This window comes from Heterocephalus glaber, unplaced genomic scaffold (assembly GCF_053883595.1).
Source record: "Heterocephalus glaber isolate CG9 unplaced genomic scaffold, H.glaber_assembly_v1.0 deba00001553, whole genome shotgun sequence".
In the NCBI taxonomy this organism is placed as follows: Eukaryota; Metazoa; Chordata; class Mammalia; order Rodentia; family Bathyergidae; genus Heterocephalus; species Heterocephalus glaber.
This window is the reverse complement of record NW_028258344.1, coordinates 33,166,070-33,173,731: the sequence shown is the minus strand read 5'-3', so window position 1 is coordinate 33,173,731 and position 7,662 is coordinate 33,166,070. Positions and strand designations below refer to the sequence as shown.

The following is a 7,662-nucleotide window of genomic DNA, read 5'->3' as shown; positions in this document are numbered from 1 at the left end:
TTCTTTTTTCCTAAGGATTTTCTAGGGCATACAAAAATTATTTGGGCTAAATCTTAGAAAAGTTTTATTTATAGCTGATTATGAGGTTCACAGTATGCTAAACACAATACAAACATGTTGAAAACATAGCCTTATCTCTTTGGCTCTTCTACTTAAATATTCATTGCTTGTCTATGGTCAATGATCTTCTCTTCATATTCCTTCCCATATAACATAACTCCATCTGCTTTTCTTATAGAAAGTAGAAGAAACAAGATTGGTGGAAGGATCATGGGATGCCCACTCAATGCCATAACCTTCTTCAGTGGGGAAGGATTTCTGAAACTACTGGTTTCAGAATATCATAGAACTTCAGAGCTGGAGAGGATGTAACATGTCCAATCCCTTTTTCACTCATATATTTAATCTTCGGCAACCAGCAATATAGGATATCTCACCTAACCAAGATTACATTTCCAAATAGTTCTGGTTTTCAATCTTTCTCTCGAAATTTGAAATTAAAATACCTAAATTGGCCTACCAGATCATATTTTTAAAATGAAAGGTAAAAAGACATGCAAATTGTGCAGGACATTTAAGAACTAAAGCAGCCAGAAATCTAGAAACATCAATGGAGTAGGAAAGAAAGACAAGAAAAGCCAACTCTCTTTAGCTAAAGGGCTAAAGAAAGTGGTACCTTAAAAATCAGAAAATTTCCTCCAACTAAGCACTACAGAGAGAGCTACAGCCTACCAGACTCTTGCCAGCAAAGACCAAGTAAAGAACAAAGTCCACTCTCACTTGGTTTGTACAAGGTAAGTGGTGTCAGGGAAGATGCAGCCTGCCCCATACTTTTGTCCCCATTTGACAGTAACCACCTCTCCCCATGGTAACAGTGGGAAACATATGAAAAGAGAAAACTATTGATGCTCAAAAATTTTTAAACAGTGCTCATCATAATTAACATTATGATTATTGTTGTTTGAGTTAATTTACATTTCCATAGCACTAAATACCACAATTTGGTGCAATACCTGTAAGTACATTCTAATTGCTTTTCATCCTTCGAACAAGATATTTGTTTAGTGCTCATCACTGCTCTCCCTGTGCATATACATTATACGTAAAGGGGAATAAAAACAATGGAAAATAAGATTTTCCTAAAGGAATTAAAGGCATAATGTGAAATCTTTCAGTCTGATTCAGCTCTGAGTATACAAACCTTCATTATTCCAAGCATCAAATTAAAGAAGAATTTTGCAAATTATCCCTAATGGTGAGAGATCATTCTTGATGCTGTTTCCAGAAGACACACTCAGAAAGGTGCTAAAGTGAAATTTTTTTTTTAAATTTTTTTAAAAAACAATATAGTGCTTTACCATTTACAAATCTTTCACATACATTCTCATTTGACCCTCACAACAACCCTGTGAGGTAGGCAGCACAGATGTTCTTCTCATTTAACAGATGAGGAAAGTAAATCTCAGAGCGGTTAACTGATGTGCCCAAAGTTCTACAGTTAGTAAATAATTTATGTTAGTATCAGTCTTTGGCCTAAAAATTCAGCACCCAGCCTCCCCTCATATATGCCCTATCTACTTCACAGAGATAATGAAAAAAAATGAATTCAAGGCTAGAAAAATACCTTAGGGGGAAAAAAGCACTATATAATTATACCCATAAACTATAATTGTCCATGATAAATGCTCATCCCCCTTCTCATCCCAGCTTGTGCATGAACCCAGGACATTCTATTACCTCTGTCTGTACTAAGCAACTAGGTAAGGCAGGGTAACAGTGTGATCCTGTTTAAAGTTATATAAATTACAATCAGGGTATCTGCATTATTATGCAAAATGAACAACACACAAAGGCTAATGAGCAACTAGGACCCTCTAAAGTACGTAGCAAAGCAAGGCATCATTATCAGGGCATGATTGCATAGAAGAAAAAAGTGGTGTCAGAGTTCAAACTGACACACATATGGTTATCTAAGGCAAAGTGGTGGCAAAGAAGAGTTACTTGTTCTGCATTATATAAACAAGAGTGGAAAATTCATGGGAACCCATCCAAAAGCATTGTATGTCATACAGATTTCTCCAGTTGCCTACAGGGAATATAAACACTCATCTTCATTGTAAAGCATGATTGTACCTGTGCTCGTATCCTGAACTAAACCAAGGAACAGCTCCATACTAAACCTCCTTGAGTAAAACACAACCAGTACAATTACTCCTTATCAGACTAGTAAATAGAACATCTTTTAACAAATTAGATGGCTGTTTAGGTTTCCTTCAGGATTTACTTTTCTTGGATTCTCCTGCTTTAAGACCCAAAGAAAGTTATATTGAGTTTTTATTGGTGATTCTAAGTATATGTGTTTATAACATTTAAAGTGTGATAGGTGAATTTAACATATTAAAAGTTTTATAGCATCTGTTCAGAAAGGATTATATACTATACAAACTATTCCAGTCATACAAAATCATTTTTCAGTGTCTTTTCAACTGAGAAGAATCCTATTCAGCAGGCTTCTCCTCCTGAGGTGGTTCATACTGAGCAAGCTTTGCTTTCAGTTTTTTAGTTTCTTCTATAGTAACTTCATATTTCTCTTTCATTTCTGCCAATTCTAGGTGAAGCAGCTCAATTTCTGGATTTTCTGGGGTAGCAGCTCCTAAGTGATGATTTAAAAAATCCAAAGCACTATTAGGTTTCTCTGGTTCTTCATATAAGGCTTCCAACACCTTGGTCAGAGTGTCCAGCACCCCCAACTTCTCCAAGTACCTCCGGAACTGCTCGCACTTCGAGTCAGCAGCTTTGTAATGGGCCATAGTGACAGGGGCAACTGCGTAGCTGGCACCGGAGACCGTGGCTGGCAGGCTCGGAGCACCACTTGAAATTTATTTTTTGTCATGTAGATAGACTTTCTTGGTCTTTGTTTTGCTGTATTTGTTACTGATCATTTTCTTTTACCCTCATTTTTGTAGAAGCCTTAAAAACTTCCCTTTTATATCTCTCATGACAGCAACTTTCAGGAGATTTCTGGATTTGGGAGGGGGATATCCTCATGGTCATTGAGACTATACTCACCCTTAATAATCACAAAGTATAGCCATGTGCTGCATAATACCTCAGTCAGCAAGGGATTACATATACAACACTGGCCCTGCTAGATTATATCACCTACTGATGTAGTAACCATCTCAATTTGTGCAAGTGCATTCTATGATGTTTACACAATGATGAAATTGGCTACATGTGCATTTCTCAGAATACATGGCCTTCACGCATGACTGTACCTCAAAAATGTGTACCTCTTATCATGATCAACAGCCATTGCTTTGCTTCATACTGGCATTGTTTGCAATGCAGAAGTCATTCAAGACAGCACTTTTAGTTAATGAATTATGACCCATGAATACAAATTAATAATAACCATCCAATAATCATACATTAGTAAAATTGTTAAGGAATTTTGCTATAATAAAATGCATGGGAATGGTTTCTCCATTGAATTATAATAGATCTGGATTAAATACTTCTTGGGACAAAGACCCTTAAATTTAAATTGAGTTTAATACATTAATATTAATAGATGCTTATTACAACTACATTAATTGCTAATTACATGAACTGACGAGCACTCTACAAGGCACCTCACATAATTTTGGCTCCCTTGTTAATTTTTTCAATACACTGAGGTCAACATCAGAATTTTACAGATTTTAATTCTGCTTTTAATCAAAAGCAGTCTACAAAAATAGCAAGTAGCAAAATCAGGGTTTTAAATAGGTCTCTATAACTATAAAGCCTGTGTTTTCCCCAATATCCTGTGGTACCTAATCAGGTGTATCTGTGATCATTTAATGCATCATAGGATAACATTAAAAGATGTTGAATTCTTTTACAACTCATCAAACACTCCAAAAGGTCCATTTTTTTAATTTTCATGAATCCTACCCACAGATGCTGTCCTAGCTCCCTTTCCACATCTTCAAACTCAACCCATGCTTTCTTTGCCCCTACATAGGTCATGAATAACTATATTCAGAATCTATACTTTCCCTTCCTTCTATAAAGTACTAACAAAAGTAAATTGAAACTGGAAAATACACAAAATATTTTTAGGTTTGATCTCTTCACTTTCTCATGTGCAGGAAGGGTTAATTGACATAGCGGGCTACTTTATGCCTACATTCACAGGCTATATACAATCTTTAATAGAAAATTTTTAAAAACAAAGTCAAATGGATTTTTTGATATCATAACAAGTGACAATAATTTCAACACTTTATTTTCCTTCTTTTCTTCTGTTGACATACATATTAAATTTTTTCCCTTATAGAATTTATTTTTGACAAATAAAAGTAAGCCAGGGTTGAATAGGAATTGACATGTTAACCAAAAGCTTGTTTACAAAATACAATAGCACCCACTGGCATCAAATTTTTATATAGGAGAATTTGATTAATAGAGGCTATTAGGGAACTTGCTTTAAAACTTTATTTAAATAATGAGTACAGGGGCCAGGGATTTAGCTCAGTGGTTCTACTGCCTGCCTCACAAGCACAAGGTCCCAAGTTCCATCCCTGGTAAGAAAAAATAAATAAATAAATACCAAGTACACTGTTTGAGAATTATTCAGTAAGGGTGAGTGAAGCCCCAGAAATTGGTTATGGTTTCTAAAGAAATTTCCAAAACAAAAGAAAACCTGAGTTCCCTCTTATTCAAAATGGTAACATTGAGTGTTCTGGTTCTTCCCATAAGAAACTTAGAAGTCGACACTGTATGATAATAACAAATGATATATGATTGGACTGAAAATTCAACAGCTCTTCTTGATCCACAGATCACAGGCAAACCACTACCTCAATAAGACTGAAGACATAGATAGTGTCAGTGTCACAAGCTTATCCTAACAGAATGACGAGCAAAAACAGCTATGGGAAACAGCACTCGAGTGGAAAAATGTGATTAGCAATTGACAAATTGCTGAAGGCTCAGTGTATAAAGTCTGAGTCAAGAATTCCAGAAGTATCAAAAAGACAAAAGATAACAAGTGTTGGCAAGGATGTGGAAAAAGGGAGTCCTCACATACTGCTAGTAAGAATGTAAAATGATAGCAAGAACAATCAATCTAAAAAAAGAAATAAAAGCATCTGAATTGTCCAAATGCTAAAACATCCAAATCAGAAGGAAAGAAACAAAATTATCCTTGTTTGCAGATCACATGATCCTTTATATAGAAAGCGCTAAAGACTCTACACAGCTGAGTCTCATGAAAGATGCCGAATCACCCCGCTGCAGACAGGCAGCCACCTGGTTCCTCACTACAAAGATGCAGAGGACACCAGACCACCAGACCAAGGTACTGAGTCCCGCTGCTCCCGGCCCAGAGGTAGGGGCTTCTGAGTGGCCGTCCCACTGCTCCTGGTCCAGAGGAAGGGTCTTCTGAGTCACCATCCCTCCCCTGCTCCCAGCCCACAGGAAAGGGCTTTTGGGTCACCATACCTACCACTGCTCACGGCCTCTGTCCCACCTCTCCCAGCTCAGAGGAGGTAATCCGTGCAGGCGCCAACAGCCCCCTGCCCAAGTCGAAATGAGAAAACATGTAAGTAAGTCTCAAAACCAGACTTCCAGATAACCTACAGTAACCCCAAAGGGAAATGAGATGGAACACTCTGATACTCAAACACCTGGACCCACTGAACTGGCAACAAAAGGGGATCTGGAAAAAAATGAAATCACAAATAATTTCTCAGATAACAGGAGAAATTGTGCCCCTAGTGCAAGACATAATTAATAAAGCTAGCGAGGAGCTGAGGAACATGATGGAATCCCAACATAAGAAACAAATGGAATCCATAAAACAGATGCAAATAGATTTCCAGGACATGAAAAACTCCATTGAAAGTCTACACAGTAGAATAAGCCAATATGAAGACAGAATTTCAGATATAGAAGATAAGATTGCAATTAATGACCAGGAAAAGAAAAATTGCTTCAAAATTATAAGGAAACATGAAAAAGCAATCCAGCAGCTGCTAGATGATGCAAAGAAGAATAACATAAGACTGATTGGGCTCAATGAAGAAACAGGAGAGAGTGGAGATGACATAAAAAATCTCTTCACAGAAATAATGGCAGAAAACTTCCCAAGCAGGGGAAAAGAGTTTGACATACAGATAAGTGAGACATATAGGACTCCAAATAACCTTGATCAAAAAAAATCTACACAAAGGCATATAATTGTTAAGATTCCAGAAACACAACAGAAGAACAAAGTTCTCCAAGCAGTCAGAGAAAAGAAACAAATCACATACAAAGGAAAGCCCATCAGAATCACAGCAGACTTCTCAACACAAACCCTCAAGGCAAGAAGAGCTTGGAGTGACATATTCCAAGCCCTAAAAGAAAACAGCCTCCAACCCAGATTGATGTGCCCAGAAAAACTATCTTTCAAAATGGATGGAGAAATAAGATACTTTCATGACAAAGAGCACCTCAGGAACGTCGTGAATACCAAACCAGCACTCCAAAGAATTTTACACAATATCCTAGGAACAGACATTGAGGATCACAACCCCAGGAAGCAAAGCAGAATGAACCCATCTGGCATGACAAGAAATTAAATGGAAAGGGGGAGAACCCAACAAAAACAAAAAGTCATGGCAATGACAAGTCAATATGTTTCAGTTACAACCATTAATGTTAATGGTCTCAATTCACCAATCAAAAGAAATAGACTAGCAGAATAGGTCAAGAAACAAAATCCAACAATATGCTGCATACAAGAAACACACTTAATTCAAAAGGAAACTCATAGACTGAAAGTTAAAGGGTGGAAAACAATACTCCATGTGACAGGAACCCAAAAAAAAGCAGGAGTAGCTGTCCTCATTTCAGATCAAGTAGATTTCAAACCAACACTGATTAAGAGAGATGAAGAAGGACACTATATCCTTGTAAAGGGAAGAATCCAAGAGGAAGAGAAGACAATCATAAATATCTATGCACCAAACACTAGTGCACCCAACTATATAAAATAAATACTAACAGACATGAAAAGTCATATATGCACCAATACAATTGTAGTGGGAGACCTCAACACCCCACTGTCACAAATAGATAGATCAACTAGACAATAAGTAAGTAATGAAATACTACAACTCAGCCGAACTCTTGAGGAAATGAACTCAACAGATGTTTACAGAGTCTTCCACCCCACAAAATCAGAATACGCATTCTTCTCAGCTGCAAGTGGATCTTTCTCCAAAATAGACCACATACTCACACATAGAACATGTTTAAGTAAGTGCAAAGGAATTGAAGTTATCCCCTGTATATTATCAGATCATACTGAGGTGAAACTGGAGATCCATAGCAAAAAAACTCAAAAAATTTCATAAACATGTGGAAATTGAACAACACACTTCTGAATAACCAATGGGTCACAGAGGAAATTAAAGAAGAAAACAGGCAGTTCCTTCAATTAAATGACAATGACAATACAACATATCAGAATCTATGGGACACAATGAAAGCAGTCTTAAGAGGGAAATTCATAGCAGTGAATATGCATATTAGGAAAACAGAAGAAGCCCAATTAAACAACCTGATGGTGAACCTCAAACTTCTTGAAAAAGAAGAACAGGACTACCCCAGAGCTCATACAAGGGAGGA

The 7,662-nt window shown here is 37.0% G+C and overlaps 1 pseudogene; it reads right to left on the bottom strand.

Annotated features, from left to right (window-relative positions):
* Positions 1-566: 566 nt before the first annotated feature.
* Positions 567-2,868, bottom strand: LOC147824192 (c-Myc-binding protein pseudogene; annotated as a pseudogene).
* Positions 2,869-7,662: the final 4,794 nt, after the last annotated feature.